Source organism: Euleptes europaea, chromosome 2 (genome assembly GCF_029931775.1).
Source record: "Euleptes europaea isolate rEulEur1 chromosome 2, rEulEur1.hap1, whole genome shotgun sequence".
Taxonomy (NCBI): Eukaryota; Metazoa; Chordata; class Lepidosauria; order Squamata; family Sphaerodactylidae; genus Euleptes; species Euleptes europaea.
Genome location: NC_079313.1, coordinates 134,143,406 through 134,169,751, shown reverse-complemented (window position 1 = coordinate 134,169,751; position 26,346 = coordinate 134,143,406). Strand labels below are relative to the sequence as shown.

At 48.2% G+C, this 26,346-nt stretch overlaps 1 protein-coding gene across 1 annotated transcript in view; it reads right to left on the bottom strand.

The window, feature by feature from the left end:
- RGS19 (regulator of G protein signaling 19) overlaps positions 1-26,111 on the bottom strand; it is a 39,017-nt gene extending 12,906 nt beyond the window's left edge. The window contains exon 1 of the mRNA XM_056844482.1: positions 26,020-26,111. The gene's annotated coding sequence lies outside the window, so the exon portion shown is untranslated. The remainder of the gene's footprint in view (positions 1-26,019) is intronic.
- Between the last annotated feature and the right edge of the window lie 235 nt (positions 26,112-26,346).

Sequence of the window (26,346 nt, the reverse complement as noted above, 5' to 3'; positions counted from 1 at the left end):
AATGAATTCATCCGCCGCTACCGAATGGCGGAAATGTAAAATTACATATAAATGACAACAACTTCATGCCCGTTTAATTTTATGGCATACAACAGAACCCACTCTGATGTAAAACGATAAACGAGCTCTATACGTTCAACTAAGGATCGGAGGGAGACGCCGCAACAAAATTGCTTGTAGAAAAATATGAGGACCGTAATGAAATTTCTACATGCTGTGGTGACCTGGCACCCGGGCTTTGTTCAGCCCTATTCTGGCTATTTATATATATATAAAAAAAATCGTCCCCCCCAAAAAAAATTCCCTTTTAGGTTGCCAACAAGATTTTAGGCATGTTCTGCTGTTTTGTGGTTTTATATTCCTGGGAATTACATTTTTTATGGTTCGATCGACTGCCTGCTAGGATTTACTACTTGGGGAAGGGCTGTGGCTCAGTGGTAAAGCATCTGCTTGGCATGCAGAAAGTCCCAGGTTCAGTCCCCGGCATCTCCAGTTAAAGGGACTAGGCAGGTCGGTGATGTGAAAGACCTCTGCCTGAGACCCTGGAAACCACCGAGAGGGGCTGTGGCTCAGTGGCAGAGCATCTGCTTGGCATGCAGAAGGTCCCAGGTTCAATCCCCGGCATCTCCAGTTAAGGGACTAGGCAGGTCGGTGATGTGAAAGACCCCTGCCTGAGACCCTGGAGAGCCGCTGCTGGACAGAGAAGACAATAACTGACTTTAATGGACCAAGGGTCTGATTCAGTGGACCAAGGGTCTGTTTCAGGTAGCTTCTCGTGATCATGAGAATCTGTGCAAAAGGAAAAGACAGCCCCCCTGTGCAAGCACCAGGTCATTCTGACGTTTGCTAGGCAGACTATGCTTATGGGGTGGTTTGCCAGTGCCTTCCCCAGTTGTCTACCCTTTCCCCCCAGCAAGCTGGGTACTCATTTGACCGACCTCGGAAGGACGGAAGGCTGAATCAACGTTGAGCCGGCTACATAAAACCGACTTCCGTCGGGATCGAACGCAGGTCGTGAGCAGAGCTTTTGACGGCAGTACAGCAGCTTATCACTCTGCGCCATGGAGAATTTCGGACAGAGGGCTAAACAAGTGCATTCAAAGTCAGAGTCCCCCCACCTGCAGTCTGACATGGGGTGAAAACGCATGGTCACTTTATCCTCCTTTAATCCCTGTTTCAGCCAGGATCAAACGCATGCGTTTTGCCTAATGTGTGTTCGATCCTGGATAAAACAGGGATTAAAGGAGGATAAAGCGACTGTGCGTTTTCGCCCATGGGGAAGCACATTCTGTCGCCCCATTCTGCTGCCCCCATTAGCAGGAGACAGAGCAGAGACGCGGGGCTCCCCTTTTCAGCAGCAGCCTCGTGTCTCTCACCACATTTCGTTACGCCTTTCAGGGCACTTTACAAATTATTGAAATTATTTTGCTTATTCGATTGTCTTTCTACCTAACTGCATGTTCGGGGAGGTATAATAATAAGGAATTAAACGCCCAACACTGTAATTCTAGCAATATAAAACACCACAGCAGGAATTATTAACAAAACCTGCTACCGTATCATGAAAAAGTGGTTGAAAGCAAGAAAGCAGGAATGGTTTCACTTGCTGGTACAAAATACTAAAGGGAGGAGCTGGGGGGGGGGCGACACAGGGTGGTATAGCGAACCAACTGCCAGACTAGGTCCGAGGAAACCTGGGTTCAAATCCTCACTCAGCTGGCTGGACCTTGGCCCGATCTACCTCGGCCTACCCTACCTCGCAGGGTTGTTGGGAGGCTGCATGGGAGGAGAGGAGAACAACGCATACCACTCCTTGGAGGAAAGGTGGGAGAAAAAGGTAACAGTGGTCACCGAGCAGCTCTCCGAGTGGCGCCAAGTGGCTAAAAGCAGCAGCTCCCACATACATTATACCATGAACGAACAAGGGGCCGTGGAGGCCAGGTTTGGTCACCCCATCCTGGGGCAGGGAGTTCCACAGTTTAACGATGCGTCGTGTGAAGAAATACTTCCTTTTATCAGTTTTGAATCTCTCGACTTCCAGCTTCAGCAGATGACCCCGCGTTCTGGTATTAGGAGAGGCTTGGCGTGAACACCAGATACAGCTCCCTTGGAAGGTTTTTTTTTTAAAATAAATATTTTTTATTGATTTTGAATTATAAGTGGGATACAGAAGGAAAGAGGGGTGGGGAAGTAAACGTAGGAAAAATGTAGAAATAAATAAATACATAAATATTGTGCAGTTTTAGTATATTTAGCACTACCACCTTGTATTGTGAAGGGAAAAATAGGGAAAGGAAAAATGATATTATTTACATATCATTATGTTAATATCTAACATTCACTACCCCTGTTTGTAACATCTTCCATATTTTTAACCTAATAATGGTTTAATTCCATTGGATCTTTTGTCTGGTGTTTTTCATAAATTCATAAAAGGATCTCCACCTCTCGTGATTGTTCTCGTGTAGTATCTTTCAAATAATCTGTTAAGTGTGCCATAGTGATATATTCCCGGGACTTATCTAGCCATGCTTGAAGCGTTGGGATCTTATTCGTTCTCCAAAGTGATGCCAGAACTACTCTTGCCGCTGTTGCAAGGTATTTTACTACAATCCGTTGATCCTCATTCATGGTATTTGGTGCTTTATTCAGGAGAAAGAGTTTGGGATCATATTTCATGCTCTGCCCTACAATGCCTTCAAGGTTCTTATGAATCTTTTCCCAATATTTCTGCACGCCCTCGCATGCCCACCAACAGTGGAAGAAGGTGCCTCTGATTTTATGACATTTCCAACAGACTCCCGAAGCAGCTCCTTTGGAAGTTTAAACAAAATTAGCAATGTCCCCATAGCTGCTTGGAAAGGCTTCTGGGCATGAAACGTTAACCCTTTCCTCCCACACCTTATAATTTCTGCCCTTTGAGCTGCTGTTAACATACGGGGTGGGGTGGGGGAGACAGGAGCAGATAGGCAAGGGTTACAAAATCTCTCTCTCCAGTGCCATTTAGCTTATCTTCAAAGTCACTGTGGGCAGTGGGGCAGGGGCTGATTATTATTGTTGCTGTCCTTGTTAAAAAGAAAATTCCTTTCCACGGTTTTCTCATGCTCTGCCTGTTCTGACTCTTTACCAGCCATCCCATCTGAGATTGCAACCAAAACGATCAGGGGGCTAGAGCAACTGACCTCGGAGGAACGGTTAAAACGCTTAGGGCTGTTGAGCTTGGAAAGAAGGAGGTTAAGGGGAGACATGATAGAGGTCTATAAAATTATGCATGGGGTGGAGAGGGTGGGCAGGGAGAAGCTTTTCTCCCTTTCCCATAATACTAGAACCCGGGGTCATCTGCTAAAGCTGGAGGGTGAGAGATTCAAAACAGAGAAAAGGAAGTCTTTCTTCACCCAGCGCATCGTTAAATGGTGCAACTCCCTGCCCCAGGATGGGGTGATGGCTACCCACTTGGAAGGCTTTAAAAGGCATGTTCATGGAGGAGAGGGCTATCCATGGCTACTAGTCAAAATGAATCCTAGTCATGATGCATACCTATTCTCTCCAGGATCAGAGGAGCAGGCTGAATATAGTAGGTGCTGTGCAACACGGGCAGGACGGTGCTGCTGCCATCGTCTTGTTTGTGGGCTTCCTGGAGGCACCTGGTTGGCCACTGTGAGAACAGACTGCTGGACTTGCTGGACCTTGGTCTGATCCAGCGTGGCCTTTCTTATGTTCATACCCTTCAACTGGCAATACCATGGACTGAATTTGAATTTTCATCTGTGCAAACGAGCTTCCCTAAACTGAACTGCGGTCGCGGGCAGAAACATCTTGCGGTGAAGGATCCCCCAGGCTCACTGCACAGAAAAGCACAAGATGGCCTTTCTTCCGTTTTAAACGGTACTGCTGCCTCTTCCCTTTCGTGCAAGCAGTTTCCAAAGATGCATGACAGAAACAGCCCGGCGACGGCATAGCTGGGTCTCCCACCATGCAATACGGAAGAAGACGGTGCCAAAACTCTGACTTGCATCGTGACCCACATCCTGCTGATAACCTCAGTGCGGGGGTGCGCAACTCTTCAGTCAGACATGATTTTGGTGCGCAGTTACCTCCAGGTGTGGTTGTTTCCTGTGCTGCCCCCCCCCCCGAATCCAAATCTGAGCTTTGTCAAGAAATCCCAGATTCTTTAAGGTCTGTTTAGTGCAAATTAAACGGCTGCTTTTCCCCAATCTGAGTCCTATTAGATGAGGGGGGGGGGGGGCTCCTGTAATGAATAATACAAAGCACTGAAGCCCCAATTGCTAACCAGCAGAAGTATTTCTTTTTTATTTTATATAAAAAGGGTACAGAAAGGAAAAAGGGGGAGGGATGAAATATTCATCATCCTCCAAGCTTCCACATAGATTAAATGTAAAAGGAAAGAGAAGATATTACCAAATATTGTACCATTCTAAACATTCCTCCATCTAAAGATTCTCTAAAGTAAACAAAATTACGTTTCAACCGCTGAGCCCCCACAACATCTCAACGTCTTAAACATATCTTCTGTAATCAACTAAATGTCTTAAACATGTCTTCTATTAAACGTCTTAGACATATGTATACTTTATATACCTCTATAAATTCTCTTTTAAGTTTCACTCAACCTTATTGAATAATTTATTTACCACTTAAATAATAATCCTAGAAAGGCTGCCATCTCATCACAATTCATCTGTTGATTTCATATTAACCAGCTGTGTTAGTTTGGCCATCAATGCAAAATGGGAGAGTTCATTATTCCGCTCTTTAATATCGGGAATTGTATTTTGTGTGTGTGAAGTGCCGTCAAGTCGCTTCCGACTCATGGCGACCCTATGAATCAATGTCCTCCAAAATGTCCTATCTTTGACAGCCTTGCTCAGGTCTCGCAAACTGGAATTGTATTAGATTTACAATATTTGGCATGTAGCAGAAATATTAATGCTTAATGCAGCCCCCTCCCCAAGCACCCATGGCTACTGAGACAGCACCACCCATTTTCCACGCCAACCTCCAGGTGGGACCTGGATATCTCCTGGAATTCCAGCTGACCCTCCCGATGACAGAGATCAGTTCCCTGGTAGGGGGGAAAATCCTGCTTCGTAAGATGGACTCAATGGCATTATGCCCCACTGAGGTCCCTTCTCTCCCCCAAACCCCGCCCTTCCCAGGCTCCACCGGCAAATCTCCAGGAGTTTCTCAAGCCAGAGTTGGCAACGCTACCTAGTCGTAGGAAATAACAACTTGCTCTGCCTTTAAGAATGGAAGCTTACATTCTCTAGACCGGGGGCTTCCTGTGTGGTCCCAACGCCTTTCCCCACGAAATGTTTTTAGAAAGCGGGCATAGCCAAGTGAGGCTCCTGCCCAGCAGGGCTTCTAATGGGCGGGACGTGAGATTTACTATTTCTCTTCTTCTTCCTTTTATTTTTATTTCCTTTTTTCTTTCCTTTATATGATATTACTAACTATTAATCTTTTTTTTTCTTTGAAAAATATAAATGTCAAGAGATCAATAAATATTAACAATAGTATCAGGATTAGAATTTTGTGCAAAAGAGACTACTAATTTATCACAAGATGAAGGGAGTTGTAGGGGAAGGCAACAATTTTTGATTATATATAAATATTTTTAACAACGTTACCTATTTGTTTTTACTTTTCACTGTTTATGTTATTGTTAAACCATGTGATTAATAACTGGAAAAATAATAAAAAAATTATATATATATAAAACAAAGAAAACGGGGGGGGGGGGGACTATTGCTCTAGTCCAGTTGTCCAGGCCTGGAATACGCAGAGATGTAGCTATACAGAGAAAGGGCCATCACACAGGAATAAAGACATATTCTGCATTAAAAAGGGCCCGGGTTTAAGCTCCATTATCTCCATTTCATAGGGTTGCCAGGTCCTTCTTTGCCACCGACTGGAGGCTTTTGGGGCAGAGCCTGAAGAGAGCAGGGCTTGGGGAGGGACTTCAACGCCTTAGAGTCCAATGGCCAAAGCAGCCATTTTTCTCCAGGTGAACTGATCTCTATCAGCTGGAGATCAGTTGTAATAGCAGGAGATCTCCAGCTAGTACCTGAAGGTTGGCAACCCTACCACTCCAAGGATCTGGGAACTTCCCATGTCTTAGACCGTGAGGTCCTGCTACAGTCGAGGGAAACAATACTTTCCCAAACTAAATAGACCAATGGTCCAACTCAGTAAAAGGCAATCCCGGGCATTTTCCGCACCACAGCTGTCAAGAAACCGGCTTTCTTTAGCTGTTTCTTGTCCTTGCAAACTTCGTTAAGTTACCAAAGGCTCCTCTCTTGGAAACTAATGCCACGATGATTTGCCGTTCCAGAGAAAGAGAGAGATAAGAGGTGAGATGGACACAGGTACAAATGAGCTCACGGGCCTGGGAGGTTGAAGGCCAGATACACAGACAGGGAGGCCAGCCTCCAGGTGGGACCTGGGGATCCCCCAGAATTACAGCTCATCTCCAGACTACAAAGATCAGTTCCCTGGGAGAAAATGGCTGTTTTGGCAAGTGGACTCTATGGCTTTGTACCCCGCTGAGGACCCTGTTCTCCCCAGGCTCCACCCCCAAATCTCCAGGAGTATCCCGACCTGGATCTGGCAACCCTACAGCCCCCCACACCGGTAACCAGAAGGGACCCAGCAACCCTCTACCCAGAGGATGCTTCTCACTCACCTTCCATCTGATTAGCGCAAGGAACCCTGGGCTAATGTGGGTGAGTTGCTTAATTGTGAATGCCTGACAGTTGCAGAAGTACGTGGTCACCTGTCTTAGAAACCCACCTGACCGGCTAAACAGGACCAGGCCAGCCGCTGGCAGTCTGGCATGAAGCACGACCATTCATTCCAGCTTGAGTCCTTTGGGCCTTTTGTTCTGACCACATTTTTTGACTGAGGGCTGGACCTCGCGTGGCTGGAATACCTTCTTCTTACTTCAGAAAAGCCCTGCTGGATCAGACCCAGGCCCATCAAGTCCAGCAGTCTGTTCATACCGTGGCCAACCAGGTGCCTCTAGGAAGCCCACAAGCAAGACAACTGCAGCAGCACCATCCTGCCTGTGTTCCACAGCACCCAAGATAATAGGCATGTTCCTCTGATCCTGGAGAGAATAGTATCTATTTTAACTAATAGCCATGAATACCCCTTTCCTCCATAAATATGTCCACTCCCCTCTTAAAGCCGTCCAAGTTGGCAGCCATCACCACATCCCGGGGAAGGGAGTTCCACAATTCTTAATTTTGGAACTCTATCTGGACTCTGCTTCTTCAGCCTGACCAGGTAACATCTGGGTCAGAGGACTAATGTCTGAATAAATGTTCTAGGATTGTTATTTAGTTTTATTATTTTCTCCCCTGTTTTGCATGCCTTCTATGATTGTATATTTTTGCACATTTCTGTGTATCCAGCTGAGGACAGACACTGCTTGCCAATGGTCCCAGGTTCAATCCCCGGCATCTCCAGCTTAAAAGAGCTCTGATAACAGTTGATGGAGAAAGACCTTTCCCTGCCTGAGACCCAGGAGAGCCACCGCTGGTCAGAGTACACAGAAGGACAGAGCTTGATCGGCTAGTGGTGTGTCTCCTGAGAAGGCATGTTCATCAAATGATACAGGGGGGGTCTGTGGGATGCCAACCCGTTGACAGAAATCTTACGCTCAATTTTCCTTCCCAAGAGAATGAGACAAATTCACAGAGGACAGGGCCATCCATTGCTAACAGCCAAGGGGGCTGCGTGGAACATCTCCATGTTTGGAGGCCACGTTGCTCTGGAATTCTAGCTACTGGGGGCAGCAACAAAGAAGGCATGCATCATTTAGAGGAGGGCAACAAAGATGGTGAGGGGTCCGGAGACCAAGTCCTATGAGGAAAGGTTGAAGGAGCTGGGTATGTTTAGCCTGCAGAGGAGAAGACTGAGAGGGGATATGATAACCATCTTCAAGTACTTGAAGGGCTGTCTTATAGAGGATGGTGCCGAGTTGTTTTCTGTTGCCCCAGAAGGTTGGACCAGAACCAACGGATTGAAATTAAATCCAAAGAGTTTCTGTCTAGACATTAGGAAGAATTTTCTAACAGTTACAGCAGTTCCTAAGTGGAACAGACTTCCTCGGGAGGTGGTAAGTGCTCCTTCCCTGGAGGTTTTTAAGCAGAGGCTAGATGGCCACCTGTCAGCAATGCTAATTCTATGACCTTAGGCAGATCATGAGAGGGAGGGCATCTTCGCCATCTTCTGGGCATGGAGTAGAGGTCACTGGGTGTGTGTGTGGGAAGTAGTTGTGAATTTCCTGCATTGTGCAGGGGGTTGGACCAGATGACCCTGGTGGTCCCTTCCAACTCTATGATTCTAGTCAGCAATTGTGGGACACTAGATTCAGGATTAGATAGATCTTTGGTCCGATCCAGCAGGGTTCTTGTGCCGATTACCTCTGTCCCCATTACCCTGAGCATCCAACCCAGGGCAACTCAGAAGTGCCTTTATTAAGAGAAGGGTTGCGGCTCAATACGACAGAAAAGGTTGGCAGCTCAAAGCCCTGTTCATACATTCCTGTGAACACCCATACAACACACCACTTTGTAGGCGAAAGCCAACGCGTGCACAAATGAAACCAGGGAGCAGAACCTGCATAGTTTTAAAATTATTTACAGCCCACTTTTCTCACTGGGACTCAAGGCAAATTGAACAATGTACTTCTATACAATTGACAGGATGGGAAATCCAATAAACAATGGAACAGGATTTGGATTGAAGAAACCTAGAACCAACGAGAGATCTGAAACCTCGACTGAAGAAAAGCATCAATACCACCATGATGCGATGTGAAGTTTCGATTCTATGTTCAGCTGTATATGCATTGGCCGCAACATGAAAATTACTCGATTCACGTATTTAATTTTTAAAAAACACGGATTGTTTGTGCGTTCACTGCAACTTGTGAACAGGGCTAGAAGAAAGGGTAATAAGGAAGAACAACTATTACTGTCATAATGACTACAAAAAAAGGACAGGACCTTAGAATCCCTTCTTGGGTTCCTCCTGCCTGTCAGGTCTTCATCATTAATTATGAAGAAAGCCTGCTCTAGGGAGAACTTCCTGTCCAGATGGGGCTGTGGCTCAGAGGTAGAGCATCTGCTTGGCATGCAGGAAGTCCCTGGTTCAATCCCCAGCATCTCCAGTTAAAAGGACCAGGCTGTAGATGAGGTGAAAGACCTCTGCCTGAGACCCTGGAGAGCCCCTGCCAGTCTGAGTAGACAGTACTGACTTTAAGGGACCAAGGGTCTGATTCAGTATAAGGCGGATTCATGTGGGCGGGATGAGCCAGTATGCTATAGTAGTCAAGGTGCTGGTTTAGAACCCAGGTAGACCCAGGTTCAAATCCATGCTTGTCATAAAACTTACTGGGAGACCCTGGGCTAGTCTCTCTCTCTCTCTCTCTCTCTCTCTCTCTCTCTCTCTCTCTCTCTCTCAGTCTAACCCAACTTACAGGGCTGTTGTGGCTAAAACATGAACTATGTACCCCACCATGATATCCACAGAGGAAGGGCTGGGGTAGTGGTTAGAGTGTTGGGCCAGGATCTGAGAGAACTGGGTTCAAATCCCCCTCTGCCGCGGAAACTCAGTGGAGTGACCTCAGGCCAGTCACATACTCTCTGCCTAACCTTCCTCACAGGGTTGTTGTGAGGATAAAACAGAGGGTAGGAGAACGATGGACGCTCCCTTGGATCCCCACTGGGAAGAAAGGTGGGGTATAAATGAAGTAAAATAAAAATAAATAAATGACAGGGAGGGAGAGGGAGGGATGAACCACAGCTCAGCTCTCATGGCCCTTTCTTACATGCCCAGGGAAATGCCGATCACCATTTTGGGGACAGGAAGGAATTTTCCTCCAGGCCAGATTGGTCAGGGATCCTGGAGTGTTCCCCCCTCCAATCTTCTGGGCATGGAGCAGGGGTCACTGGGTGTGTGTGTGTGTGGGGGGAAGGTGGTTGTGCATTTCCTGCATTGTGCAGGGGGTTGGACTAGATGACCCTGGAGGTCCCTTCCAACTCTATGATTCTATGAGAAAATGTAAGAGGCAGGACTTGTATACGAGGAAGAAATAAAAGGCCTGTTCCAGCATAGGCGAGCGCGAAAGGCTTAACTCAAATTCCTGTTAAGCAATTCCGCAACAACTGCCAAGCTGACAAAACCCTGCAGATTTCCTCCACGGCCATGTTAATTTCACAACCGGGCTCCAGAGAAACCCAGGTGCATCTTGCAGAGAATGCATTCACCCCTCCCGCTCCACAAAGAAGCGGAAAACGGAGCCAGTTCGACAGCCAGGGAATCGAGGAGACCACCCCGGCAGAAGCAGATGAAGGCAATTAAACTTCGGAAAAGGGATTTCTGAAGGGAGGCGGGTTGTAAAGCCCCGAAACAACCTCCCTGGGATAGTTGTGGGAAAGGAAGAACCCTACAGTTCCAAATAAGCTTCAGATACAACTGCAAAGAAGAGCTTGCAATTCCCGTGCCGAAGACTACTCTTCCAGTTATGGCTGGGTGGAGCCATGAAAAGGACCCCCTGCCACGAGCTATATGAAATCTGGGATGCTTCCAGCCCCAGCGAAGGCACAGAACGACTCTTCGAGGCGGTCCTTCCTGCCTGGCATCTGCCAAAATGCTGTTTCTGGGATCTTCAGCAGCGCGCACCGGTCCGCATCGTAACACAAAAAAGAACGCACTGTGCTGCCGTCGACCTTTGAGCAAGCCCGTGTGGAGGGGAGATCTCAGTAAAGGTTTGAATATTGCAGACTGGCTGAAAACAAAAGTCACGTGAACCCAGGAAGCCGCCTTATGCTGAATCAGACCCATCAAGGTCAGGATTGTCTACTCAGACTGGCAGCCGCTCTCCATCATGGTGTAGTGGTTAAGAGCGGTGGTTTGGAGCGGCGGACTCTGATCTGGAGAACCGGGTTCGATTCCCCACTCCTGCACATGAGCAGCAGGAGGCTAATCTGGTGAACTGGATTTGTTTCCCCGCTCCTACACACGAAGCCAGCTGGGTGACCTTGGGCTAGTCACAGCTCTCTCGGAGCTCTCTCAGCCCCACCTACCTCACAGGGTGTCTGTTGTGGGGAGGGGAAGGTGATTGTAAGCCGGTTTGATTCTTGCTTAATTGGTAGAGAAAGTCGGCATATCAAAACCAACTCTTCTTCTTACAGGGTCTCAGGTAGAGGTCTTTCCCATCATTTACTGCCTGGTCCTTTTTAACTGGAGATGCCGGAGATTGAACCCGGGACCTTCTGCATGTAAACCAGATGCTCTGCGAAATGAGCCAAAGCCCCTTGCTATTTTGCTTTATTTATTTAACTTTATTAATGCATCTTAATGTGGACCCAAAGAGGCTTACATCTTTTCCCTCTCCTCCATATTATCCTCAAAACAACCCTGTGAGATAGGTTAGGCGGAGCGTATGTGACTGGCCCCAGGTCACCCAGCGAGCTTTCCTGGCAGAGTGGGGATTCGAACCTGCGTCTTCCATACCCTAGTCTGACGCTCTAACCACTACACCACACTCACGGGTGTCCATAGGATGCCTGAAGAGGAAGACAGAGTTGCTAAGGAAGGCGAGGCTGCCTCTCCAGGATCTCCCCACGGGTTGTCACTGGGTGACACAAACTGAGCACCGAGAGGTGTACAATAATGAGCCAAGAGCCAGGGGTCCGAGCTGTGCATAAATCCTTTCTGCCACGGAGAGATCGCAGCTCACTTTCCTGCCGCTCCGCTCTGCATGTGTGCAGAGGCACAGAGAGCACGGCGCTTTTGTTCTCCACACACGTGCCCTGGAAGGCCCTTTCCCACAAGGCAGCAAAAAACCTGGGACGCCAGAGGGCCTTGCGACCCGGCAGCTGGGGCTCTCCTCCTCACCTGATGGTCCCAGTCCACCAACTGAAGACCACTGTCCCAGCGTGCCCCAAAGTGGCAGCAGAATCCTTGACTTGGGGGTGGTGGTGGCTCATGACCAGGTCATCTTAAGACGGGCTCGCCCAGAGTAAGCTTTGCCTTTGGCCCCAATCCAGCCCATAACTCAGTCGCCTCCTGCACCCTCACTTGCAGACTCGAACCCCTTCCACACATCCCCAAAATATTCCCACATCCCCTCCTGCTTCTAAACAGGAGATATCAGGAGCCACCAGCTCACAGCTAGCACATTTTTATCTCTCCTTACAAGAAGTTCCATGTGACATGCATGGTTGGTTGTCCCCTCCTTCATTTCAAGAAGAGAAGAAGAGTTGTTTTTTATATGCCGACTTTCTCTACCACTTAAGGAAGAATCAAACCGGCTTACAATCGCCTTCCCTTCCCCTTCCCCACAACAGACACCCTGTGAGGTAGGTGGGGCTGAGAGAGCTGTGACTAGCCGAAGATCACCCAGCTGGCTTTTCCTAGCATGATTGTCTTTTCCAGTGAGTCTTGTTTTTGATCTAGAACCCAGTGATTTAGTTTTTTGGCAGTTCAGGGAATCCGTAACACTCTCCTCCAACACCACATTTCAAAGGAATCTACTTTCTACCTATCAAAGTACATATTGAGTTTAAATTGTGGCCTGAATGCTTTTGGATGGTCAAAGTGGTATTGCCTGCTTTGCTAGTAAAAAAAAGTCTGATTTCCCATGTGCGCTCCATGCACGGCAAAGGTAGAGGAAGCGAAATATCTTGAACACCCCCTCCCCTGACTTGAATTCTTGCGCTTTGGGTAGAGTCAAGTGGGAAACCAGGACCTTCTGCGTGGAAAATATACACACGAACACACGGAGCTGCCTTATACCGATCCAGTAGAAAGCAACTACATGTGTACTTATGCACACCCCATCTCAAAAAGAATGTCACAGAGCTGGGAAATGACAGAAAAGGCACTCCGCGTATTGGAGCATCGCTTTAGCGTTTGGAACTCTGCCTGGCAAACAGGTGAGAACCGGGGTGGGGGGCTGCAACACAAAACCTCCTCTTCTCCCCTCCATCTTCCCCCCTCCCAAAGAAGTCTAACCTATCCCACAGGAATTTTGCAGTGATAAAACTAGAGAACCTCCAAGGAAGCCTCTTAGAGAACGGGCAGGATACACAAAAATGTGCAATATAAGTCATTCATGGAGGTCCTACTGTTGCAGTAGCAATGATCTCATACCCAGTATAAGGAGATTGTACACCTGCTAGGTTAGGTCATCTCTTTTTGTTCTGCAGCTGTTAGGCCTGAGAAAGTATTTTTGCTGAACCAGTAATAGCTTGCTATCTCAGAAACATTTGTTAAAGTAAGCAGATGGGTTGGTGCTAATATTGCTCATTACAATAGCCACTCAGATACTTAGAAATGCACATGAACACATGAAGCTGCCTTATACTGAATCAGACCCTTGGTCCATCAAAGTCAGTATTGTCTACTCAGACCGGCAGCCGCTCTCCAGGGTCTCAGGCAGAGGTCTTTCACATCACCTACTTGCCTAGACCCTTTAACTGGAGATGGCGGGGATTGAACCTGGGGCCTTCTGCATGCCAAGCAGATGCTCTACCACTGAGCCACAGCCCCTCCCATATGATTGTGTTTATCAACTTTAGAGACTAATCAGATAGATAAATTTTCTCTATAACTATACACAGTTGTAAAGACCAAATCTGAACTGAAGCCCAGAACAATGTAATTTTTTGGACTGCGGGTCCTTTGTTTTTCTTATTTGAGTAACTAGCAAATGAGTCGACACCCGATTGAATTTTTCTATCTGTTAATCCAAAAAGGAAAAGATTCTTTATTAAGGGATCTTTATTAAAGGATCCCTGCTTGGTAAGACATTGGGACTTTGGGGCTTATTTGATAATCCTTAAAAGCAATGGACAAGAAACTGAAGTTTAATTTAACAGATATAACTAGTTTTGATATTAAAACAATGTTAGGAACCTTAATGTTACTAGCCTGTTTAACCACAATTTGTGCGGGTTCATTTATTCCAGTCATCCATCGTACACTGTCTTGCTTAATAAAAAGAACCTTTTCCTTTTTGGATTAACAGATAGAAAAATTCAATCAGGTTTCGACTCATTTGCAAGTTAGTCAAATAAGAAAAACAAAGGACCCGCGTTCCAAAAAATCACATTGTATGATCAAAAGTTAAAAGGAGTAATAACTCTTTCTAACATGGTAAAGCAAAAATTGTCAGGAGGCTGCGAATTGCATCCAAAGCAAAGCACACGAGAATTTTCTGCTCATAATCTTTCTAAGCATTGCGATCGGAAAAGCCAAACGCTACCCTACAACCACAAAGCTCTCACCATGACCACAACACTTTTGGTTCCCACCTACATTAACCCAAAGCTGCACAAGGTGCGACCTGCCATGCCAAACTCACTACAGCCACAAGGCTCGCCAAGTGGAAAACGACCCTCTCGGTTTCGCAATCCCAGGCTGGGAGCTGAAACATCCTACCTCGCAGGGTCACTGTGGGGAGGATAAAACAGAGAAGGGGAGGACAGCTTTATCTGCTGTGTTAGGGAAGGAAGCAAGAGAAAGGAAGCAAGAGAAAAGGAAGGGGAGGGGATGTTGCTCAGTGGTAGAGCATCTGCTTGGTATGCAGAAGGTCCCCGGTTCAATCCCCGGCATCTCCAGTTAAAGGGATTAGGCAAGCAGGTGATGTGAAAGACTGAGACCCTGGAGAGCCGCTGCCGGTCTGAGTAGACAATACTGACTTTGCTGTACCAAGGGTCTGATTCACAATAGGGCAGCTTCATGTGTTCATTAAATACATAAAAGGAAGAAGAAGAAGACAATGATGAAGATGACGAAGAAGAACACGACAAAGAAGAAGAAGAGTTAGTTTTTATATGCCGACTTTCTCTACCACTTAAGGGAGAATCAAACCGGCTTACAATCACTTTCCCTTCCCCTCCCCACAACAGACACCCTGAGAGGTAGGTGGGACTGAGAGAGCTGTGACTAGCCCACGGTCACCCAGCTGGCTTCGTGTGTAGGAGTGGGGAAACAAATCCAGTTCACCACATCAGGCTCCGCCGCTCATGTGTAGGAGTGGGGAATCAAACCCAGTTCTCCAGATCAGAGTCCACCGCTCCAAACCACTACACCATGCTGGAGATTTCTTGGGCTGCCCATCCTAGCCGGCCTACCTCCAGCTTGGGGAGGGGGGGTTGCAGAGGATGCAGATTTGGGTCTAGAAATTGCACACAAAAAGAGCACCGAGCAAATCAGGAAGTTCATTTTGGGTGGCTGAAAACACCAGCGGTTGTCTAAAAATGCCCTTTAAAAAGAGGAAGAAGAGGGTATGTGTTAATTTTGAAGAGGAACAACCTGAAAATGAGGAAATTTCCCAAGATGACAAAACAGGACTTGTATTTTTTTTTAAGGGACTCTGTGCTTTATTGTGGGAAACCTCCCTCTCTCTACCCCACACAGAACACAACGGCCTTGTCTGGACACCAGGTGGCCAGATCCTCCACACACGGTTTGGTGGTTCTGTTTAGCAGGATGTCTGCACTGGGCCTGCGGAAATATAACCAACTGGGCACTCGGCACAGCAAAAGGGAAGAGAAAGATTTCTGAGGCGATCTTGTGCAGAGTTACTCCAGCCTCAGCCCACGAAAATGGAAATTGTTGAAGACTTTCTATTCCTTGGCTCCATCATCAACCCAAAGGGAGGATGCAGCCAAGAAGTCAGAAGGAGATTGAGACTGGGAAGGGCAGCCATGAAGGAGCTAGAAAAGACTCTGAAGTGTAAGGATGTGTCACTGGCCACCAAGATCAAGTTAATTCGTGCCATCGTATTCCCTATTACTATGTATGGGTGTGAGAGCTGGACAATGAAGAAAGGTGATAGGAAGTAGATTCCTTTGAAATGTGGTGTTGGAGGAGAGGGTTACGGATAACGTGGACTGCCAAAAGAACAAATCAGTGGGTTCTAGATCAAATCAAGCCTGAACTGACCCTAGAAGCTAAAATGACTAAACTGAGGCTATCGTATTTTGGTCACATCATGAGAAGACAAGAGTCACTAGAAAAGACAGTCATGCTAGGAAAAGTTGAGGGCAGCAGGAAAAGAGGAAGACCCAAAAAGAGATGGATGGACTCAATAAAGGAAGCCACAGCCTTCAATTTGCAAGATCTGAGCAAGGCTGTCAAAGACAGGGCATTTTGGAGGACACTGATTCAAAGGGTCACCATGAGTCGGAAGCGACTTGACGGCACTTAACACATGCACACAAGCCCACGGAAATGAACAGGCGTAGACTGGAGTAACTCCACATTTTGTGGCCTCAATGCCACTTCCTCAGCTCTGCTTTTTTTGGGTGGGCGGGCAGGGGGAGGAGATAGGGAAGATGTGAGTGTGAGTTATCACACATCACAGCATACATCTGCTTTAGAAGAAGAAGAGGAAGAAGAGGAGGCGGCGGAGGAGTTGTTGGTTTTGATATGCCGACTTTCTCTACCACTTAAGGGAGACTCAAACCAGCTTACAATCGCCTTCTCTTTCTCTCTCTACAACAGACACCCTGTGAGGTAGGTGGGGCTGAGAGAGCTCGAAGAGAGCTGTGACTGGCCCAAGGTCACCCAGCTGGCTTCATATGGGGGAGTGGGGGAACAAATCCGGTTCACCAGATCATCCTCCGCCGTTCATGTGGAGGAAGGGGGAATCCAACCCGGTTCTCCAGATCAGAGTCCACCGCTCCAAACCACCGCTCTTAACCACTACACCACGCTGGTTCTCCACATGAAATGTTACCAGCAGATATGGGTCGGCGGTGCCTACTGGTTTCAGTTTCAAGAGGTTAGCTGTGTCAGTCTGGAGAAGAACTAGATTCAAGTCCAGTGGCACCTCAGAGACCAATGAAATTTTGGGGGGTATAAGCTTTTGAGAATCCAAGCTCCCTTCGTCAGATTCGACTCGGAATGGAGATCGCTGAGCCCTTTTATCCCAGTCTGAAGGTGGGAGGGGTGTTGGAAAGAAGAGACTCAGGATGCAAAGTCACAATGCATATTGTAATCAGAGAATACCTCTGCATCCTGAGTCCCTTCTTTCCGACACCCCTCCCACCTTCAGACTGGGATAGAAGGGCTCTCCATTCCGACTCGTATCTGACGAAGGGAGCTTGGATTCTCGAAAGCTCTCGTACCCCAAAAATCTCGGCGGTCTCGAAGGTGCTGCCGGACTCAAATCTAGCTCTTCTACCTGATTCTGGTATATCTGCTATTTGGCCCCCAGTATGGAGAGATGCTCTGGACTGAACTGGAGTCTAACAGCACCTTAAACGGCAGCCAGGGTTCTAGACTAGTCTACAAAAGTACTGGAATAAAATGCTGTTAAGTCTTTAAAGGGGCACAAGAGTTCTGTTTATTTTTGCTGCATCAGACTAACACGGATATCCCGTCACTCCTCTTGAAACACACTTGGACTGAAACATCGAAGGGGGAGGCACGCTTCTTAAATGGTACCCCCAACTCCAGAATAACCAATCCTTTTGCTCAACAGGATTGCATATCGGACACCTTCCATCTGAGCATGCACAATTTTGGCTACGAGGCTGCAGAGATCCAAAGATGGTAGAACGGGCTGGGGGGACGCACTTGGGAAGACTCCCCTGGAATAAAAACTCCCTGCAAATAGAAAACCAGCACGATGAGGGGCTGAACCCCTGCGGTGCTGATTTTCCATGGAGATGGACCGTGATACGCCAAGGGATGACCAAATTCTACCCCCATCAGGGATCTGCACCTCATTCTCCTGCAAGTGCGAAGCAAGCTACAGTCATACCAAACACCTCTAGCCTTTGTGCAAATAGCATGGGACGTGGCTGTGGGGCCTATCTACAGGAAGTGACTTCATCTCCTGGAAGAAGGTACCACGAGATGAAGTCACCTAGAAAGATTAGTCTTTAAACACAGGAACACACACGAAGCTACTTATGCCAAGTCAGCACATTAATCTATCAAGTTCAGTATTGCCTACTGTTGTCGTTTTCAATATATTTAGTGTTATAGATTATTGACAAACTTCAGCATAGATTTGAATGAATTCTTTGGATTTTCCTGAATAAGACATTAAAAGACTGACTGGGAAATGTGAATGGATGGGAAAGGGACAGAGACCCTTTCACTACTCTGGCTGGCACCAGCAACTCTCTGGGTTCCCACATAGAGGACTTCCACATCTTTTTTTTTTTTTTTTTGGCTGACAAGTCACAGCCGACTTTTTTTTTTTTGGCTGTCAAGACACAGCCAAAGAAGAATTGGTTTTTATATGCCGACTTTCTCTACCACTTAAGGGAGACTCAAACCGGCTGACAATCACCTTCCCTTCCCCTCCCCACAACAGACACCCTGTCAGGTAGGTGGGGCTGAGAGTGTGACTAGCCCAAGGTCACCCAGCTGGCTTCATGTGTAGGAGTAGGGAAGCCAACCCGGTTCACCAGATTAGCCTCCACCACTTATGTCTAGGAGTGGGGAATCAAAACTGGTTCTCCAGATCAGAATCCACCGCTCCAAACCACCGCTCTTAACCACTACACCATGCTGGCTCTCTTATGGCAACCCAGTAGGATTTTCAAGACAGGAGAGGTGGTTTGCCATTGCCTGCATCTGCATTGCAATTCTGGTCTTCCCCGGTGGTCTTGTATCCAACTACTAACCAGGGCTGACCCTGCTTGGCTTCCAAGATCGGACAAGATGGGGCTAGCCTGGGCCATCCAGGTCAGGGCAGATGAACAAAGGTGGTTTGCCATTGCCTGCCTCTGTGTAACAGCCCTGGACTTCCTTGGTGGTCCCCCACCCAAGTACTAACCAGGGCTGACCCTGCTTAGCTACCGAGATCTGACCAGATCAGGCTAGCCTGGGCCAACCAGGTCAAGGCATATAATCTACTACCTGATCCTTTTACAACTGGAGGTGCCAGAGAATGAAACCAGGACCTTCTGAATGTAAAATACACACAAACGAACACACAAAGCGGCCTCATACTAAACCAGACCCTTGGTTCCTCAATGTCAGTACTGCCTACTCAGACTGGCAGCGGCTCTCTGGGGTCTCAGGGGGAAGTCTTTCACATTATCTACTGCTTGGTCCTTTTAACTGGAGATGCCAGGAACTGAACCTGGGACTTTCTGCATGCTGAGCAGAAGCTCTACCACTGTGATACAACATACACTCCTCCTTCATAATCAAACTCCGTATCTACATCAAGGTCTTCATCAAATATCATATGATATGGAGCGGAACTAAATCAAATTATACTGTCCAGTACTAATCTTTAAATCTTAAAAGTAAATAAACCTTAACAATGCAAAACAAATGTATACGTTTATACGCAAGCCAGCCTTGCAGGGTTGTTGTGAGGATAAAATAGAGGAGAGGAGAGTGATGTTGTAAGCTGTCTTGGGTCCCCACTGGGGAGAAAGGCAGGCTACAAAGGAAGTAAGCAAGTAAGTAAATAAATACTGAGCCTCGGTCAGGCATGGAGGGTGAAGTAAGAAGAAGAGAAAGAGGAGGAGTTGGTTTTTATATGCCGACTTTCTCTACCACTTAAGGAAGAATCAAACCGGCTTATAATCACCTTCCCTTCCCCTCCCCACAACAGATACCCTGTGAGGTGGGTGGGGCTGAGAGAGTTGTGACTAGCCCAAGGCCACCCAGCTGGCTTCATGTGTAGGAGTGGGGAATCCAACCCAGTTCTCCAGATCAGAGCCCACCGCTCCAAACCACTGCTCTTAACCACTACACCAAGAATTGGGGAAATAAATAAATAAATTTCACACTTTCCCTTAGAGGAAGAACCCAAAAGGATCAATGCCCACATGTGGCAGAAGAAGGGGCTCAACCCAGTGAGGTAGAGGGGCTGCTCTGGTGTCTTCCTTATCTGCTTGGGGGTGGGGGCACGGCTCTGCTGTGCACGCAGAAGGTCCCAGGTTCAATCTCCGGCATCTCCTGTTAAAAGACACGGAGCAGGTGGTGCACAAGACCTCTACCTGACTGAGCCCTACTGAGCTGCTGGCAGTCAGAGTAGGCAATACCGGCCTCGACAGACCGAGGGGCTGTCTCAGCAGACGGTGGCTGCACGCAACCGCGTGATCTGCCGCCTGCCTGCCCTGCCTGCCTCTCCTGTGGGCACGAGCGATGCCCCCCCCCAAGTGCTCCGTGCGGGGCACCAAAGAGGAGAGCAGGGGCTGGGTGGCTTCCTCACTTCCTGGGAGCTGTGCACAAATTCAGAAGACACCCCCACCCCGCCCACGTTGGGCACGGCCACCCATGTCACTTCGCACAAGGCGCCCAGGAAGGGAGGAAGCGCAACGACTTTCTCTTCTCACGCGTCCCACACAAAATGCTTGGGAGGGAAGCGCTTCGGCAGCTCCCGCTGCCAACCCAGAAGCAAAGATGGCAGGAACATCACCCGTTTCCGAATGACCGGAGGGCAAAACCCCTCCTCACTTCCCATCCAGGCTTTCCAAGACATGGCACCGTGGGGCAAAAAAAGTCAAAATGGCAGACACACATCTCTGACGCCCAATGTAACTAAATAACTAAGCATTTTGCATCCCTATAACAGCGTTCTGACACAAGTTTCCTGACCCGGACACCCTCAGGGCAGGGATGACCACGCAAGTATTCTGGAAATTCCTCCGCGTTCCTACACAGCCACCTTCGCAGCCTGGACAATTGTATTTTTATTTACTGTGTTTATATCCCACCTTTCCTCCCAATGCCGACCCAAAGCGGCTTGCATCATTCTCCTCTCCTCCGTTTCATCCTCACAACAACCCTATGAGGTAGGTGAGGCGGACAGAGTGTGACTGTGCCCAAGTCACTCAGCCAGCTTCCATGGCAGAGTGGGGATTCGAACCTGGGTCTTCTGGATCTTAGTGTGACACTTTAACCACTGTACCATGTATAATACGAAGACAGCGATTCAGTTGCTTCCAGGATGACACATTGTGAAGCCGTGGCTCAGTGGTAGAACATCTGTTTGGCATGCAGAAGGTCCCAGGTTCAATCCCTGGTATCTCCATTTAAAAGGATCCAGCTTGTAGGTGATGTGAAAGACCCCTACCTGAGACCCTGGAGAGCCGCTGCCCGTCTGAGTAGACAGTATTGACCATGATGGACTAATGGCCTGATACAGGATTTGGGTGGATTCAGTTTTTGGGGAGGGGTCAGTGGTTCAGTGGTAGAGAATCTGCTTGGCATGCAGAAGGTCCCAGTTTCAATCCCCAGCATCTCCAGTTAAACGGACTAGGCAAGCAGGTGATGGGAAAGACCTCTCTGCCTGAGACCCTGGAGAGCTGCTGCCGGTCTGAGTAGACAATACTGACTTTGATGGACCCAGGGTCTGATTCAGAATAAGACAGCTTCATGTGTTCATGTGTGATATCTTCCTTCAAGGGAAACCATTTGTTGTGTAATGACCGCCATATGGGGGGGATAAGATTCAACAGAAAAATAATCCTGGGTTTGGGAAATGATTCCAATTAAATGGGTATCATTTCCCAATGGTATTTTAACTGTTTGCATTGCAGGTTATCAGGTGTACACAGGGCTGTCACATACAAACTAGAGTCACGAATTTGGTCTCCTTAAGGTGGACAATGAGGAAATTGAAATTGTCCAAGACTTTCTATTCCTTGGCTCTCATACAGAATTTTACCTATTTTGCTAGTAAATTTTGAAAACACAACGTTTTAGGTTGTTAGATTTGTAGCATAGAATCTGTACCTTGATATTTTCTGGTCTCTTACTGCAATAAATTATTATTATTCTTTGGCTCCATCCTCAACCAAAAGGGAGACTGCAGCCAAGAAATCAGAAGGAGATTGAGACTGGGAAGGGCAGCCATGAAGGAGCTAGAAAAGATTCTGAAGGGTAAGGATGTGTCACTGGCCACCAAGATGAAGTTAATTCATGCCATTGTATTCCCTGTTACTATGTATGGGTGTGAAAGCTGGACAATGAAGAAAGCTGATAGGAATAAAGTAGATTCCTTTGAAATGTGGAGAGAGTGTTACGGATACTGTGGACCATCGAAAAAAAATCAGTGGGTTCTAGTTGAAACCAAGCCTGAACTGTCCCTAGAAGCTAAAATGACCAAACGGAGGTTATCATGCTTTGGTCACATTGCGAGAAGACAACAGTCACTGGAAAAGACAATAATGCTAGGAGAAGTCGAAGGCAGCTGGAAAACAGGACGACCCCCCAACGTGAGATGGATCGACGCCATCGAGGAAGCCATGGCCCACACATGAAGCTGCCTTCTACTGAATCAGACCCTTGGTCCATCAAGGTCAGTCTTGTCTACTCAGACCGGCAGCGGCTCTCCAGGGTCTCAGGCTGAGGTCTTTCACATCACCTCCTTGCCTGGTCCCTTTAACTGGAGATGCCGGGGATTGAACCTGTCTCAGGCTGAGGTCTTTCACATCACCTCCTTGCCTGGTCCCTTTAACTGGAGATGCCGGGGATTGAACCTGGGACCTTCTGCATGCCAAGCAGATGCTCTACCACTCAGCCACAGCCCCTCCCTCAGTTTGCAAGACCCGAGCAAGGCTGTTGACGATAGGACATCTTGGAGGGCATTAATGCATAGGGTCGCCATGAATCAGAAGCAACTTGACGGTACTTAGCACACACACACACATTTGGTTTCTCCATCCACACAGTGGTTTTGCTTGTGGGTGCTGAGACGGTAGCAGAATGTCAAATCCCTTTGAATACTGACATTATTTTGTTAGGTTCTCCAAAAGATGTGATTGGCATTGCCAAACTGATCACGAATTTGTCAAACTGAAACGAATTAGCTGCAATGCCCAAGAAACAAAAACGGAATGCCCCCTTCTTTCAGACAGGTTTGACCAAACTTGGCGGCGGCCGGGGGAATAACTTCTCTTACTAAATGAGCATATTTTAGCAGATGCCAGAAATACAAAAAAAGGCCTAGACAGACAAGTCAGTTGATAGATCTGTCTTCCGGAACAATAAGCGCCAAGGCGGTAATGGGCCTCATGTATTTCATAACGTTAAATTCTCTGTCATTTCCTCGCAATGTTATTTTTGAAAGCATCCTATTTACCCTCTTTTTTCCCCCCACTTCAAAAGAGTTCTCCGATAAAGAAGCAGGTTTGGTCGCGCCGCTGGATGCAAAGAGAGCCCTTTTGCACAAATGCTTGCTCCTCACAAAAAGGTACTTTTCTCAACAACCGTCATACAACAAGCTGTCACACTTGAAACTCAGCCTTTTTCTACGCGAGGGCCGAGACACTGCTTATCTCTGCTCTCAACACAAAACCTCCACACTCGAGAAGCCGTTCATCCTCCCAACCCGTTACACCCGATCCTTCCTCCTTGAAGCTCAGGGCACAGAACGGGGTTCTCCCCACCTGCACATTCTGCCCTCACAACAGCCCTGCGGGGTAGGCTAGGGCTGAGAGCGCGACGGGCCCAAGATCACCCAACGTGCTTCGCAGCTGAGTGGAGATTTCAACCCACATCTCCTCACTCCTAGACCGATTGCCACGCCACGTGAAGAATCCCCTCGGAGGTCTACACATATCCGATTCAAAAAGGATCTTGGGGGGCAGGTAGTGGTATTGTGGTTAAGAGCGGTGGTTTGGTGCTGGACTCTGATCTGGAGAACCGGGTTTGATTTCCCCACTCCGCCACGTGAGCGGTGGACTCTAATCTGGCGAACCAAGTTGGTTTCCCCACTCCTACACATGAAGCCAGCTGGGTGACCTTGGGCTAGTCACAGCTCTCTCAGCCCCACCTACCTCACAGGGTGTCTGTTGCGGGGAGGGGAAGGTGATTGTAAGCCCGTTCGATTCTTCCTTAAGTGGTAGAGAAAGCCGGCATATAAAAAGAGTTCCCACGTGTGCCTGCACAGAAGACCACTCAACGAACAACAGTTACAGGTAAGTGCAACACTGTTTTTCTTCCGGTGGATAAGAAGGAAGCCAGTAAAGATGAATGAAATAAAAGGGGGGGGGGAGAGAGAGAGAAAGAGGGGAAAGGAGTCGAGGAAGGGTGCCATCTGGTTAAGCCGAGGAAGGGTTTCCATTCCCAAGGCACCGGCCTCCCGAGTCTAAATATCCAGGCAACCTGGCGGAGTCCAGAATTTCCCCAGCCTTGATTTCGCTGGGCATGAATTGAGCACGGAGGGAAGTAATCGGATGTTACTCCAGGAGAGGACTCAGATGCAATTGAGTGGAAAGGAGAAAAAGACGAGCAATGCTGAGACAGCCCTAGATTGGCCTTGCAAAAACTGCTCGGCTCATCGCCTGCCACCAGGAAGGGAGTTTCAGAGGGCGGCTGCGTTGGTCTACGGTAGAACGGTTAGATTCGAGGCCAGTAGCAGTTAGATTTGTAGAACAGTTAGATTTGAGACCAACGAGATTTTCAGATTCTCTGACTTCATTCCCCCCGTCAAGGACGTCTGCTTCTCGACCCCCTGGCCTTTTTGAACCCATGAACCCATGAAGCTGCCTTATACTGAATCAGACCCTGGGTCCATCGAAGTCAGTATTGTCTACTCAGACCGGCAGCGGCCCTCCAGGGTCTCAGGCAGGGGTCTTTCCCATCACCTACTTGTCCGGGCCCTTTAACTGGAGATGCCGGGGATTTAACTGAGCCAAGGCCCCTCCCCTTGCAAGTAACTCCATGCTATTTCCCCCCTCCCCGATATAAAACGCAGGAACCTCAACGCAGTGAACACACAGGGAATTAATCGCTGCATTTTTTTCATGCAAAGCGTTAACAAAAGTATAACTGAACTGAGAACAGGCTATTGTTTCATGGCCTCTTGCGCGTTAGGCAAACACAACCCAAATTTGCCACCTCTTCCGGTGTGGTGTAGTGGGTCAGAGCGGTGGTTTGGAGCGGTGGACACGAATCTGGAGAACCGGGTTTGATTCCCCACTCCTCCACACGAGCGGTGGGTGCTAATCTGGTGAACCAGGTTGGTTACCCCACTCCTACACGTGAAGCCAGCTGGGTGACCTTGGGCTAGTCACGGCTCTCTTAGAGCTCTCTCAGCCCCACCTACCTCATAAGGACATAAGAAAGGCCATGCTGGATCAGACCAAGGTCCATCAAGTCCAGCAGTCTGTTCACACAGTGGCCAACAAGGTGCCTCTAGGATGCCCACAAACAAGATGACGGCAGCAGCATTATCCTGCCAATGCTCCAAAGCACCTAATTCAAGAGGCGTGCTCCTCTGATCCTGGAGAGAATAGGTATGCATCATGACTACTATCCATTTTGACTAGTAGCCATGGATAGCCCTCTCCTCCGTGAACATGTCCACAGCCCTCTTAAAGCCTTCCAAGACACCCAACAGGGTGTCTGTTTTGGGGAGGGGAAGGGAAGGTGATTGTAAGCTGGTTTTATTCTTCCTTTAGTAGAGAAAGTCGGCATAAAACCCCCCCAACTCTTCTAGCTCAGCCAGTACCCCCACCTTCTCCCTCTGGACAGTGCGACCCCTGTCTTAATGGCAGCTCTGCCCCCTCCCTTTCCAGCTACCAATGTGCCACGCACAGCTAACATCAGGAGGTGATGATTCGCCATTTTTATGGGCTAGTTCTGCAAGGCTTCCATGGGGAAGTCGCACCATGCCCTCGAGGTTCCTGGCAGAGAAGAAGAAGAAGAGTTGGTTTTTATATGCCGACTTTCTCTACCACTTAAGGGAGAATCAAACCGGCTTACAATCACCTTCCCTTCCCCTCCCCACAACAGACGCCCTGTGAGATAGGTGGGGCTGAGAGAGTGTGACTGTCCCAAGGTCACCCAGCTGGCTTTGTGTGTAGGAGTGGGGAAACAAATCCAGTTCACCAGATTAGCCTCCGCCTCTCCCAAGGAGGAGTGGGGAATCGAACCTGGTTCTCCAGATCAGAGTCCACCGCTCCAAACCACCGCACCACGCTGGCTCTCAGCCACTGCCACCAACGGGCATCGGCAAGCTTCGAGCACCCGAAATGCCAAGCGAGGGGCTACCTGTTCCGTGTCCGGCAGGTGTCCATCTAACCATCCCGGAGGCACCTCCCGATGGACGGATGCCCGTACTTTCAGGGCACGACGGGCTTCGAAAAGACAACGGCACAAACTCGACGGGCGGTGGAAAGGCGGAGAAGGGAAGGTAACTTCTTGTTACTTAACAGGAAAGGGGTGCGGCAAAGGAAGTGGCACAATCGAACGCAACGCCAAAGCCCTTTTTTGGGAAAGCCCCCAGCGAACGAATCTTTTCTTCTCGCGAAGCTTCCTAGAGGCAGGAAAAGCCAGCGGCCGCAGAGAAAGAGAGGAAGCGGTTGAGAAAAAGCAAAA